Source organism: Amphiprion ocellaris, chromosome 18 (assembly GCF_022539595.1).
Source record: "Amphiprion ocellaris isolate individual 3 ecotype Okinawa chromosome 18, ASM2253959v1, whole genome shotgun sequence".
Classification (NCBI taxonomy): domain Eukaryota; kingdom Metazoa; phylum Chordata; class Actinopteri; family Pomacentridae; genus Amphiprion; species Amphiprion ocellaris.
The window spans coordinates 32,152,756-32,166,371 of record NC_072783.1 but is presented as its reverse complement, the minus strand read 5'-3'; the positions used below and the strand labels follow the sequence as shown (position 1 = coordinate 32,166,371).

At 39.3% G+C, this 13,616-nt stretch overlaps 1 long non-coding RNA gene across 2 annotated transcripts; it reads right to left on the bottom strand.

Annotated features, from left to right (window-relative positions):
- LOC129347471 (uncharacterized) lies at window positions 1–3,629 on the bottom strand. Of its 2 annotated transcripts, none has more exons than XR_008599596.1 (4): window positions 3,283–3,629; window positions 2,381–2,511; window positions 1,289–1,437; window positions 1–362 (listed from the first exon to the last, which is right to left on the bottom strand). It is a non-coding gene; the product is annotated as an uncharacterized LOC129347471 (long non-coding RNA). The 2 variants fall into 2 exon arrangements; XR_008599597.1 differs by having other exon boundaries at window positions 1–309; window positions 3,283–3,626.
- Between the last annotated feature and the right edge of the window lie 9,987 nt (window positions 3,630–13,616).

Genomic DNA, 13,616 nt, shown 5'->3' with positions numbered 1-13,616 from the left:
TAGCGCCATTTTTAAATTTATTTATTATCGTAAACCGGTAAAAAATAAAATACTGATAATCAGTAAATCAGTCAGCCCACAATTACTACAATTCTACAATGTATGTCTCTTTCTGGATTGTACTCAGCTGCATGCCTTCGTCCACCAGGCCTCCGTTGACTCGTCCCGCCTGCCGTCTCTGGAGCTGAAGCTGGATTGGAACAGACCAAAGTACAGTCCAATCACGATGCCAGCTGCCTCTCAAAAGGCTCCTTCATCTGGCAGGTGGCGCCACTTCTTCTGAGGGGAAGCTGAGCTGGCCCGGCAGAACTTTGGAGATGTGTTCCAGTGGTTGGTGGATGTGTGGGGAGATAGAGAGGGACCTTTGAATTATTCACAAAGGAAAACAGGGAACCCATTGGTAGTTTTAGTTTAGGGAGCTACTGCGGTGTGTTTTTGGGTTTTAAGAGGTGAACAGGAAGAGTTTTTTTTCGTACCGATTATCTTTTACTTTGTTCCTGGTTGGAATGTCCATCAATGTCAATGTGAAGTTCACTTTTAGTTCTGTTTATTTATTTTTATTTTACTAACACCCATTTGCTTTTAACCCCCTCACATGTTGTGTTGTTATAAACTTACTCTTTCAAATAAATACTCGTCTAACCCTCTGGAAACCAGCGTTTAGACTGTTTTTGTGTTGCTCCTCACCTACTTCAGACAGCCGGGACATAACAACACTTTGTGGACTAAAGGCTAAACTATGACGTTTGTTGGGTGACATGCTATACTATAGGCTTTTTTTAATTGACATATTACTATGATGTTTTTTTTGTTTTAGTTTCTTTTGTTGTTTTTTTAGCAACATTTTATAAGAATTTAAACAGTTTTTAAAATTACTATACTTTTACTTGTGCAATGAAGTATTATTCTATGGCATTTTTGAGACGACATATTATACTCCGTTTTCTTGAATAACATACTATTTTGACAATATGTTGCACTATGACATTTTCTGAACCACATATCATACATGACAATTTTAGGCAACATCCCATCATTTTGTGCTTTTTGAACCACATAATAATCAATGAGGTTTTTTTGCCGACATGCTGTACTATGAACTACAGGCCATACTATGTTATTCTTGAGTAAAGTATACTATACTTTGACATTTTCTGAACTACATCCTATACTATGGCGTTATACACAGAGTGCTTTGGTTACATGTTGATTTATAATCTAGATTTTTTTTGTTTTATTTTATGATGGGATTACCACAGACCTGACCGTGAACACCGTTGACACCCACCTGAGGGAGATGCTGTCTAAGATCTCAAGGCTGCTTGGTCGTGGTCTTTCTGGTCCTGCTCCAGAACGCCTTCATCAACTACGTCTTCTTTTGAAGAGGCCCTCAGATGCTGCAATCTCTGACCTTCAGGAGGAACTGCTACTTTCATTCTGTAACGAGACGGTAGTTATTTTAAAGACCCAGCTCCTGGCGGCTTTGAGTGAAAGTTTAACATCCATCAAAACGGAACTACAGACAGTTAAATCTGAGCTGTCGGTCAGTATTTCAAACATAACAGGCGCAAAGTAAAAGTTTCACATTAAAGACTAATCACTGATGAGCATTTAATGGCATTAACTAAATTATTATGAGGAAAAAGAAATCCATTTCTAATATTTCTATCAAATATGTTTATTTCTACAAAATATACTGGACATCAATAAAAATGTCTGCATAGTGAAATATATGAAGTCCATCTGCATTTATACATCACACTGATGTTTAAATAACGGGAACTGCAGCCCACGTTCAGTCAAGTTAGCGGAATTACGGATAAACAGCGTTTCCAGTTATCTCTTGCAAAATAAAAGCCGTGATTTGTTTTACAGAAAAATTACGTGAATTCAAAAATGTGATTTTGAAAATGTAAATCAAACTGTAATAAGCGTTAGCTAGCTACTCCACTCGCTCTGAATAGTTTTGGTCATGTCTTTGTCAAGCCCAAACAAAAAATTAATCCATATTCTGGCTACATTACCGACAACAGCATCCCTGGAGTGACCGGAAAGGTTAGCCGAGCTAGCAGAAGTGCTAATGAGGTCTGCTCTGGCACAGATTATTACCGTCACACATGTAGCTTTGAAAATAAATCTTCTACGAGACACAGAGCTGTAGCTCCGTTTCAGTGTTGTAGTTTTTAAATGTGCAATAAAGGTAATAATGAAGCTCCTGCTCTGAATGTGTTGCTGTTTTAATGCTGCATATCTGCTGTAAATAACATGGACTTTTTATATTCTATTTCTGCTCCAACAGCAGAGATGAAGTTAAAGGTGATAACTGGAACCTGTGAATACTAAGAACAGAGAATAATAAACTGCTGAGAGTTGGTCTGACCTTCTGTAAGTGAAAGCTAAACAGGAAGTGGTTCACTGAGGATGTCGTCCATTCAGTCTCCTTCACATCCAGATGAGGTTTTTTCTGCTGGTCGCTTCACTCAGAAGATCCTCACAGTGAACATGAGACACCTGAGATGAAGACAGACATTCCAGTATCAGCATCAACAGCAGAGGTTCATTTTAAAGTGACCCTGGACAGATTTCCTATTTCATGTAGTTTTCCAAGCACTGAAAGACAGAAAGGCCTGTAGTCACTTTAGCTTTAGAGGAGAGGATTTTATTATCCAGCTTCTCTGTGCTGTAATTTAAATGTAATAACTGTAGTGTTCATCATTATTTTGGACATATTCTGGGAGGTTTTTTTCTAATCTGCACTAAGATGTACTACAACATGTGAATCAGTCATTAAACAACGTTAACGACTATAGAGCAGATTTACTGTTTTCTCCAGTTTAATTTCAGAGACTCAGCAGATATTCAGGACTACTGACAACACAGAACCTTAACCTTACTGTTTTAATCACATTTAGGTTTTCTAAACGTTACATTAATGTGAACCAGCGTCTCCATGAACAGTTATATTAACTAAGTGCACCACATTACAGTAACACAACCCACTTCAGCTGTTTACATGAAACTCAACACAAACATCGTTAGCTTAATGGTACGTTAGCTTAATGCTACGTTAGCTTTAATCAGTTTACGACTGAGCAGCTAGCATCGCTAGCATCGCTAACATTAAAACTAATATTTACTATGCTAACTTTCTTCTCTGGTCAACACACACAGAAATAAACTCCACCAACATCTGGAGTGCATGGCAAACATTATATCTGACACTAAAGCTGCATATAAAGTGCATTAAAAGCGGCACCGATACGAAAATAAACATTAACTTACCGAACTATCAGAGTCTTTTCAGTGTCTGCTGGTAGAATCAGCTGGAGGCAGAAAACTGGTTAAAACAAGCCAACGGGCAGGAAAACTGTCTGTGGAAAATGTTCTGCTGCTGCACCGATAAATAAACCAACAGTTATTATATCAGAATTAATCCAAACGAGGAGAGCAGTCTCTGCTGCCTTCTCCATAGGACCTGTCAATCATTCCAGACCAGACTGTCAATAAAGTAGCCCCGCCCCCTGGCTTCGCAAAACTTTAACGCTCTATAAAAAAATCAATATTGATTTATTTTAAGATCAGCCACCTGATCTCTCATTTTGACCATGAAAACTAACGAAAAAAAATTATATCCAGTCTATGCACCGTACTCTGTTTGTCTCCACACTTGCTGATGACCACTTCCGGTCTCAGAAAATGAAAAAACGGACCTTTTTTTCGTTTCTGTCTCTTACTGATTTAACTTTTTTGTTATTCTAAATATAAAATGAAAATCAAAGCATTTTTAAAATTTCGTATATCCCTTTTTGATCATGAAAAGGAAAAACGCCTTGTATTTCAATTTTAATTTTTGTATTTTAAAACGAAAATCAAATAACCACTCGTTTTTTTGTTTTTCAATACCCGTTTCAGAACGGAAAATCCAATTGCCAAAATATACACGGACCGTAAATAATGAGTAAATTTAATGGAAAAATCTAAAGGTTTAAAGGTGAGAGAAAAAGGAAGAAGTGGCTGATGGGATTGACTGATGTCTGCTGCCCCCTATGTCTGACATGGTGTAATTACAAAGAGACGCCTCCACATTTGAGGTGAACGTTTGTCTGGTTCCCAGGCTGCTTCACAGGAATAAAAGGAGAAAACCATTTCTTCACTCTTTCATCAGCTATTTTTGATCATCTAAAGAGTAACGTGAGGAATGTCAGGCGCTATTTCTGTCAAATGAAAGGCAGAATGAAATGAATCTTGTATCTCAGTGAGGGAGCATTAAGGCACACCCACGTAGATTCCCACAGACGTTCCCATGACTGGGGGAAACTCCAGACTCGAAACGGACCAGTGGTTCCCAACCTTTTTGTCATCTGTGCCACAACAGGCCTGTCAGATGAACTTGAGCACTTCACAGCACCACCTGTCTCAATTCCTGCATTACTTCTACCTCTCAAATTTAACCCTTTGCTTTTATCCACTTGCTCAGATGCCTCTGTTTGAGTTTTAAACACTCTTTACTGCAACATATTCATTATTTATAATTCTATCTTATAAAAATTAGCTGATCTGGCAACTGCACAAGCACATCCTGGAGTAGTACCTTCTGAGTCCACATGGATTACTTTACTTCATCAATTAATGGCTCAGGCCTTTAAGCTTCAGTGATGCATTACATCCTAACCGTATCCCCTTCCATGTGGGATCATCTTGGGAAAGCCCTGATGAGAGATGCAGATTTATTACATGAGGATTTTAAAAAAGCACAACCAATCCTGACAAATATAGCGATGGAAACAAAGCATGCTGATTCTGTAGGAGCTCGGGTAGATCTTGCTGAGAGCTGGCGTCTATTGTCTCCCCGGATCTTCAGACGCTCTCACAGCTGTGATTCACATGACTGTGTTGACATGAGACATGAGAGCGAGGGCGAGGTGTCCTGTTACCTTTTCCCGTGTCCCATCACTCAGGGCCCTGAAGTCTGTTTGGACATGCCCTTTCCAGCACCTCTCAGCCCCGCAACGCCTTCTACCTGCCTTCAAAAGAACCACTCTTCCTTCAAGTCTCACACTTCAAGGGAGCTGTGGAAGGATGCAGCAATTTGCTTTGTTGTCGTCAGTGCGAATATGTATTAAATTTCGGAGAATGCTCGCTCTCCATGCGGAATCAAAAACATTTCAGGCCTAATAGAAAACCTGTTCGAAGAGTTAGAGTAGAAAACCCACTGTGCCTTCTGGGGTGCATACATTTCTGTTTTTTTTAGTCTGGCAAAGACATGAAATTCAGATTGTAGGATTAAATTATCACCTGTCACTCTTGTAGAAAGATTCAGCTTGGATGGTGCAGTGTGATGTAACCCTGCAGCTGTGACAGGGACCCGGTGTGAAGCTGGGACAGGTTGTATTCTCCAGAGGAAGCCACGTCAAAGCATGTTGAAGTGTAAAACAGCCTGCCTCCTCTTTACTGAAACTCACCCAGTTGGACTTCTGACAGACTGCAGTATAAATACAGACATGCAAACACTAAATTTAAAAAAAATCATTCTTTTTTAGACAATATTCACACAGTGTATGCAGTATCTGTCAGTACTTATCACATTGTAGCCACTATCATAAAAAGAAGAGCATTCTATATGCAGGAATAAAGACAGTTTACACTGATAGAGGATCCCTCAGTACTGAACATCAGCTGGTTTAACAGCTGCCAGAGGAGGTATTTAACTATATCTATTACCAATCTTCCTCCATGTGCACTGAGGTGCGGAATAGCCGAATTGCTATTAACAGCTCCCGCTTGCCATTTTCTGTGCAAACATTGATTGAATAAAATCAGAGCTGGGCAGTAATCTCTTCCTCTCTGCATACGGTCTGTCTCAGAGGTCACCAGAATGGATCAACCTGGGATTATGCAGAAGCCCTAAGCCCTGACCACTCACTCTGTGTGATAGGATTAAAGCGGAAACTTTTGTACCTGTGAAACATTATCCTTCCGGGTCCCGCATTACAGAGGCCTGTGAAACAGACACCTCCAGCTGCAGGGCAGGAGGGGAGAGGGGGGCAACACATTCAGCCGTGGAAAGTCCACCGTGGTGCAGTGGACAGGGGGAAGGGGTCCGGTTTTCTGCCACCTTTAGGAGTCGATTTCATGTTATTGACACCTGAGCAGTGGTGGAGGAAGTATCCAGGTCTTCTACACAAGTAAAAGTCTCACATTTAAAAAGTCTCTTAAAAAAGTATGTAATTATAATAAGGAACTAAAAGTACTGTGTGCCGACAGTGTCACACTATTATATATCTGATTATTGGACTATTATTGCTCATGTATTAATATAAAAGCAAGACTAAATGTTTGCAGCTGGTTGAAGTGGGGATCATTTTGGACTTTTTTGTGTAGTTTTGTCCACACTCTAAAAAGTAATTCAGAGGACCTATAACCATCACTGAACTAAATGCATTGTTGCAGAATAAAAATATAAAGTTTCTTGATTTCAATAAACCTTGTAAATTGTAAACAATAATTCAATGGGTTGGGTTGACATAATAAAGTTAGTTATTGCAGCAATTTAATATTATGTGCAATTTAAAGTCAAAATTCTGTGTTTCTCAATTCAAAACTAATTTAATGAACATGGCTTCAAAACTACATTTTTTTCAGGATTTCAAGTCCCCTCCTTTATCTTAACATGGCTGGACAATTTCAGACAATTAAAACGGGTAAATAACAATATTTTTAATTGTAGAGGAAAGGCTAATTTCCCTAAATCAATGTAGTTTGTTGGATAAATGTAATTTAAGAAACTGTCATAACTCAAAAACACTGATGCAAACTGTTGTGCTAATTTTTAGAAATAATTATTTAGAAATAATTGAGAATACTCTAAAATGATTACAATGATTAAAAACAAAAAGAGCAAATCTTCACATTAGTGAAGATGTAACCATAAAATGTTTTAAATGGAACAAGTACTATAAAAAATTAACACACACGCACACACACACACACACACACACACACACACACACACACACACACACACACACACACACACACACACACACACACACACACACACACACACACACACACACACACACACACACACACACACACACACACACACACACACACACACACACACACACACACACACACACACACACACACACACACACACACACACACACACACACACACATATATGTATATATATAAAAAAATATATATATATTTTTTTCATTAATAACAAAGCTTCCTTTTTATAATGTTTTCATATGTTTTATATGCACAAAAACTACCACTGTAATGAATTAGCTATTTGTAAATTAATAAGAGATATCAGAAGAAAATTGTAATATAAAAAGCACAATATTGCTTTCTGAAATATATTGAACTTTACTTGGAACGTCTCATTAAAGAAACAGACAAATGTGGGGTAATTGAGTAAATATACTTATTTATATTCCACTGCTGTGACTGAGAAGTGTTGATGGGTTTATATATGTAGGGAGTCTAAAACATCTGACTTAATACCTCAAAAACACAGATATACATCTAAAAGAAAAATTGAAAAGGGAAAAATGGAAAAATCCACTGATACCAGGGCAACATAAAAATTCAGAGCACTCCTCAGTGAAAATAGTTGAGCCTGTCAACCTGAAAAATCCAGCCATGCCTCGAGGGTTTTTTGTTTGATGTCCTTATTACAAGTGGGTGACCTTTATCCTCCACTGTGGCAGAAAGAAGGTGTGTGTTCAACAAGGTGTGCTGTTTTTTTCTGTGAGATAATAAGCATTTATAGCATTGTTGATCTGTCTTGACATCACACCTTAGAAACAGCTATGATACAGACTGACACATTCTACATGTTTACACTGAGACACTGCCCTTCTTCACTATTGTTTTCTTTTGACTTTTCATTTGCTTGTCACATAATTCACAGAGAATGGCTCAGTTTCATTGGCATATAAATGCAAAATGTAGAACAAAAACAAGCAAAACTAAGAATATTGGCATCTATCATTCAACATCTGTGAATATTATATTTGCTAAAGCATTCCTTTAAATGCAGCACTTTATTTTATCTATCTACTCAGCCTGTGGAGGAAGGCAACCCTGCATTTCATTACAACTTGTACCTGTATGATTGTATATCTGACAAATAGAAATGAAAATGGTCTCACACCCAGCCTGGCTGTGTGATATTGGAAGGTAAGCAGGTTGCTGACTTATCTCTGTCATTAATCTTAATTTGTCAGTGAAGGCTGAGGTGAAGGCGGAGGGACAGAGAGAAGGAGGAGGGCTAAAAGGTAATTGCACCCCTGCTGCTCCATTATGGTGTCATTCCTCTGTTAACAGAAGATAAGATCTTCTCCAAATCACCTGAAGCCAATTCTCCACTTTACCTGGCTGGGACAGAGAGACAGAGAGAAAAGACAGAGAGCTGGTCTGGCTCAGTTTCACAACCACCTATGATTGAGACAAACTGATATGTGCAGAATTTTACTGGCCAATCCATCCGCGTGGTTAAAAAAAAAAAAAAAACAGAAGCTAAATGATGTTTTACAGCCAGGGTGATGGATGTATGGAGGGAGGGCCGAGCACTTTCTCTGCCCCATGCCGCTTGACACCATCGTTGATTAATGTGGTCCTGATTGGCAGGTGTGATGTATATCAGCGGGTGCGACACACAGAGGTAAAGACACAGTTAACCTGGTGACACAACACACCAATGGCTTCCTTTTGACCGGGACACAGAGAGAAGCAGCTCACATCAACAACTGTCAGTCTCAGAGGACAGTGAAAGAAGCAATACTGTTAACTGATTGTGCTGCTGGAGACAAATCAACTGCTTTTACACAGGTTGTGAAAGATAAAATGTAAAAGTGAGAAAATATGACACGTTTATATATAGCATTTATCAGTATTACTAGAGTAAAACTAAATAATTTACAGATTTTCATGTCAAATTCATGTTATTACATATAATACCATTCAAAAGTTTGGGGTCACTCAGCCAATTTCCTGTTTTCCATGAAAACTCCCACTTTTATCCATGTGCTAACATAACTGCACAAGGGTTTTCTAATCATCAATGATCCTTTCAACACCATTAGTTAACACAATGTAACATTAGAACACAGGAGTGATGGTTGCTGGAAATGTTCCTCTGTACCCCTATGGAGATATTCCATTAAAAATCAGCCGTTTCCAGCTACAATAGTCATTTACCACATTAACAATGTCTACACTGGATTTCTGAATAATTTAATGCTATCTTAACTGAAAAAAACTGCTTTTCTTTCAAAAATAAGGAGATTTCTGAGTGACAGCAAACTTTTGAACAGTAGCGTATTTGCATATTTTGACTTTGGTTTCGGGTCTTTGTCCACTTGTTTTTGCCACCACCCTCCTGGTGGATAAATATCTGGTACTCCCCACCAGGCTTTCAGAACTGAAGAAGCCTCTTGGATGAGAGGTGAAACGTTTTCGACTCACACGAGGTTAAGTCCAGTTGCCATAACTTATGCTTGCTTGAGACTTTGCATATTTTACATATAGGAGTTATCTGTGACCTGCTTCTGTCTCAAGTTCTTGCTTTTCCCTTACTTCAAACTTGCATAGATGAATAGACTTTGCATTCTCTGTCAAGTATTCTTTCCCTCACTTCAAATTTAGATAGATAAATTGCAGGCATTGCTTTTCTTTTAGCACATGCTCAAAAGAAATGATTTACATTAACACCCTTCCTCTGTGGTTTCCTGCACATTTTCTTCAACATCATGCTTCAGTTTTTTAATACACTCATACATCATTCTGTGTATCTCAGAGAACAGAAGCTATCAAACTTCAGCGCTTGTGAATGAGGCTCATAAGTGATTCATGAAATCATTATCTGAGAATAGTTTTAGTGCAGAAGCAAACTTCCATGGTTGGAGGCTGGAGCAGATCCTGACAGTGTGCCCTGCAGGAGGGCATTTAAAACTGTCCAACTATATCAGCAAACATGTAATAAAACACCCATTTAAGCCTCTTCAGTGCTGGTCTTGGTCTGTGTCGGTGCACTCATGATTCCAAGTAGCACTGGGTGCTTGGATTTCAGTGTATGTAGTGAACTTTATAACCTTTTTTAACTGCCACATATTATTTTTCTCTTTTCTATCAAGTATGTCTGCTTAATAATTTAACCCGAACCTCTTGCAACACAGAATACATCCATTATATTTAGTTTCTCAGAGGAAGAGCAGCTTCTCAGAGAGTAAGTTGCTCGAGCTTTGCACAAGGTGGCGTCATGCAATAACTAAATCTACTGAATCAAACAAATCCCTGCCTGACACTTTTAGCTGAGCAATAAATGCAAATTTTGCAACCCAGTAACCTGTAATTAATCTATGACAGTGCTTTGCATTGTGAATCAGGCCTATTACACATTCAGATATTAAGTATTTCTGTCAAATAAGCTTGTAACATTACAGAAAACATCAGCAACGTAAGTAACACAAGTAAAACCTGCCTACTGTTTTCCGTTCACGCTTTCAAGACTCATGTGTGTCTCGATGAGATAAAAGGCTGCTGTGTGAAGGAGGAGCTCCGAGTGTCACTGGAGTGGGACACAAACCCATAGATCACAGACACCCGGCTGTAACTGAGACACTCAGTCACAGACCACAAGCTGTTCTCCAATCCATATGGCCGTAAAACTACAGAGATTCCAGCAGTCTGCACCTATAGACAGCACATATAAATTCTAGTCCGCCTTACAGCATTTCTTTACTCTTGTTTGGGAGCAAAACGTGTTTCTGTGGTAATAATTCAGCTGCTTTAAATGAGAATTTCATCAAAAGGAAGCAGATTAAACAAATTTAGTCAAGCAAGCATGCTGTGCAAGCTAAAGGCAGTATTTGTTGTCTTTTCATGTCCCATTACTTTATATTGAAAGAATTTCCATGATGAAATGTCATAAAAGCTCTCAATGCTGCATGTCATCAGCTCCTGTCAAGGCTCTCAGAGCATCTGACGGCACTGAGTGTCTTTTACAGAAGCCAGATGGGAAGAGGTGCTAGATTAAAGTGCATCAAGTGCCCCCCTGTTGAGCTTCATGAACGGATTAAAGGATTTGTAAAGCTCTGTCATAAGGCCGTCAATCATTGTCACACCTGCCTGCAATTTACAGCACTGACTGCATGAAGAGAAAAAAAACTCTGAGCTGTTGTCATAAGGAGTATAACTTCACCTGTCAAGTCCTTCAGCTCAACATCAACACCTTGAGCAATGAGGGAGATTTAAACCACGACATAAGACACTACAAATTACCGCAGCGCCTCAATAGCTGAAGTTTACGTTTAGGAATGTTGCTGCAACTCAATCCTTCTACACTTCTGCTCCATTCATCATCAGGTTTTCCACCTCTGCAGTGTCGCTGTGGCATTTCATTTCTTGTGATGCAAAGGTCTTAAAAGCCGCAATCAAACGTCTGTCTTTCCTAATAACACAGAGGTTCATTGAGTGGAACAGAACTTGATATTGCCTCTCTAAATCCTGCATAAGAAACAATGCCGCCTCTCTACAGGAGGCGATGTTCTGTGTCAGAGGTGGAGACACGGTGTCTGACTGCTGAACGCAGCAGAGGTGCTTCAGGCTTGTTTGCATGTGTATGAAGCAATTTGTCAGCACATAAAACCAACTGACCCTTTGCTCACACAATCTGGGTCTTCTTTTTGTACTTTTGGACACCATTTTTAAAGAATTTGCTGAAGTTTTGGAACACACAACACCTCTTGGCCAGATGATCTAAATCTCTTGATGTCAAAGTGAAAGCGAGCGAACTCAAAATATTGGTAATAATCATAATCAGGAGTTAAGAGAAAAAAAAGTGCTTCAAAGCAGGTAGTTTTTAAAGAACCTGCCTCAGTTATTCTGTAAATTTAGACTGCCTTCTTATCTCTGTACGTCACACCAACAGGACTCTTGGTTGGCCATTCTATCTGTTGCTCAACTCTTGGCTGAACGTTTGAGGTTGATGTCGAGCTGCAGAATTAATTCAAAGATCATCAAATGCCTCCCTGGAGGTGTTGCATAATGAACAATAAAATATAATCCTAAAACCTTTGGGCGCTACTCGACAACAACACCAGCTCTGCCAACACATGGGCTGATTTTAGGTCTGTCTGTATCTGAAAATATGCTGGTAAGTAGGAGAGTTACAAGAAATATCAGTACAGTTGGTCCACCAGAGAGCACTGAGAAGTAGATTTCAACTGTAAAATATCCCTTTTAATATTTATTTTGGTCTTTTTGAAAAACTGATCTAAGATTGCTTGTCAGATTATTATTAGATTTTTAGAAATTTCCAAATACCAAATATCAGTCAGGCTCACTGATTCTGGAATCAGGACTCTGCTGCACAAGTCCTCACTGTTCTTGTTGCTAAATAAAGTTGTTTATGATTTTATCTCAGTGCTTGAGGTCAGTGTCTTCCTGCAGAATTAGTTAAGACAATCAAACGCCTCCCTGGAGATGTTGCATAATGGAAAATAAAACATAACCTTTAAACTTTTGAACAGAACTCAACAGTGAAATCAGCTCTAAAAATGGATTGACTGATTTTAGGTTTATCTGTATCAGAAAACTGAAAAATGTTGGCAAAAAGGAAAGTAATAAGAAATTTCAGGGTGAAATTGGCAAACTAGGTTTGAGGTAGTTTACATAGCGTAAAGTTCAGCCACGAAAGAGCACTGACGAGTTAATTTCTGCTGTGAAATGTGCTTTTAAGCATATAATTTGGTCACTATTCTTTAAAAATGGAATCTAAGATTGCTTTTTTATCTTTATTCATTGACAGATCATTATTTGATTTGTAAATTTTCCAAATATCAACATGAGTGTCAGTTTTGAAAAGTGGTGCTGCGAATTATAAATACACACACAAAGATTTAAAAAAAAAAAAAAAAAAAAAAAAAAACATGACATGGACAAATAAAATTCTAATATTTTGAAATAAAAATGGGATCTTCCCTTGTGCTTTTCCCCTATAAAAACTGCACCGACCATCACACCAATACCAACACCACAAAAAAAGACACAGAAGTGGTAATGGTGGAGATAACACTCCCAGAGCTGTCCTCACCCTCCGTGTCAACTCATCACCTCCTAGTTGGGTGTTAACGAAGGGAGGAAGAGGAGAGTGGGGTGAGGCGGGAAGGGGAGCGGACTTGCAGGAGATGGATGGGGGTGTCGGCGGCGGCGGTGGTGGGTGAAGGGATCACTTTGCCAAATCCGCTGTGAAGGCCTCTGCTCGGTGCACTTAGCATAGCGGCCGGAGCCAACACGTTCCAGCGGGGGGCAGGTCTCCCTGGGGCGACACTCAAGCCCCGGCCTCCCCGCCATTGTCATCTGTCCGTCTCTCAGCCTCTCCATCCAGCAATCTGCCTGGAGGAAACTTACTTCCTCCCAGCGCATTCTTCCTCCCTCCATTACCCCCAGGAGGAGCAGGGGAAGTCGTGTTGGAGGGGACTCCCAGGCAGGGTCAAGGGAGTATCGATGTTGAAGACTTCGCATCGAGATCTCGCTGCTAATTACATCATTTATCAAGCTCTGAAATAAGCTGAATAATCTTGCAAATATCATCTGAA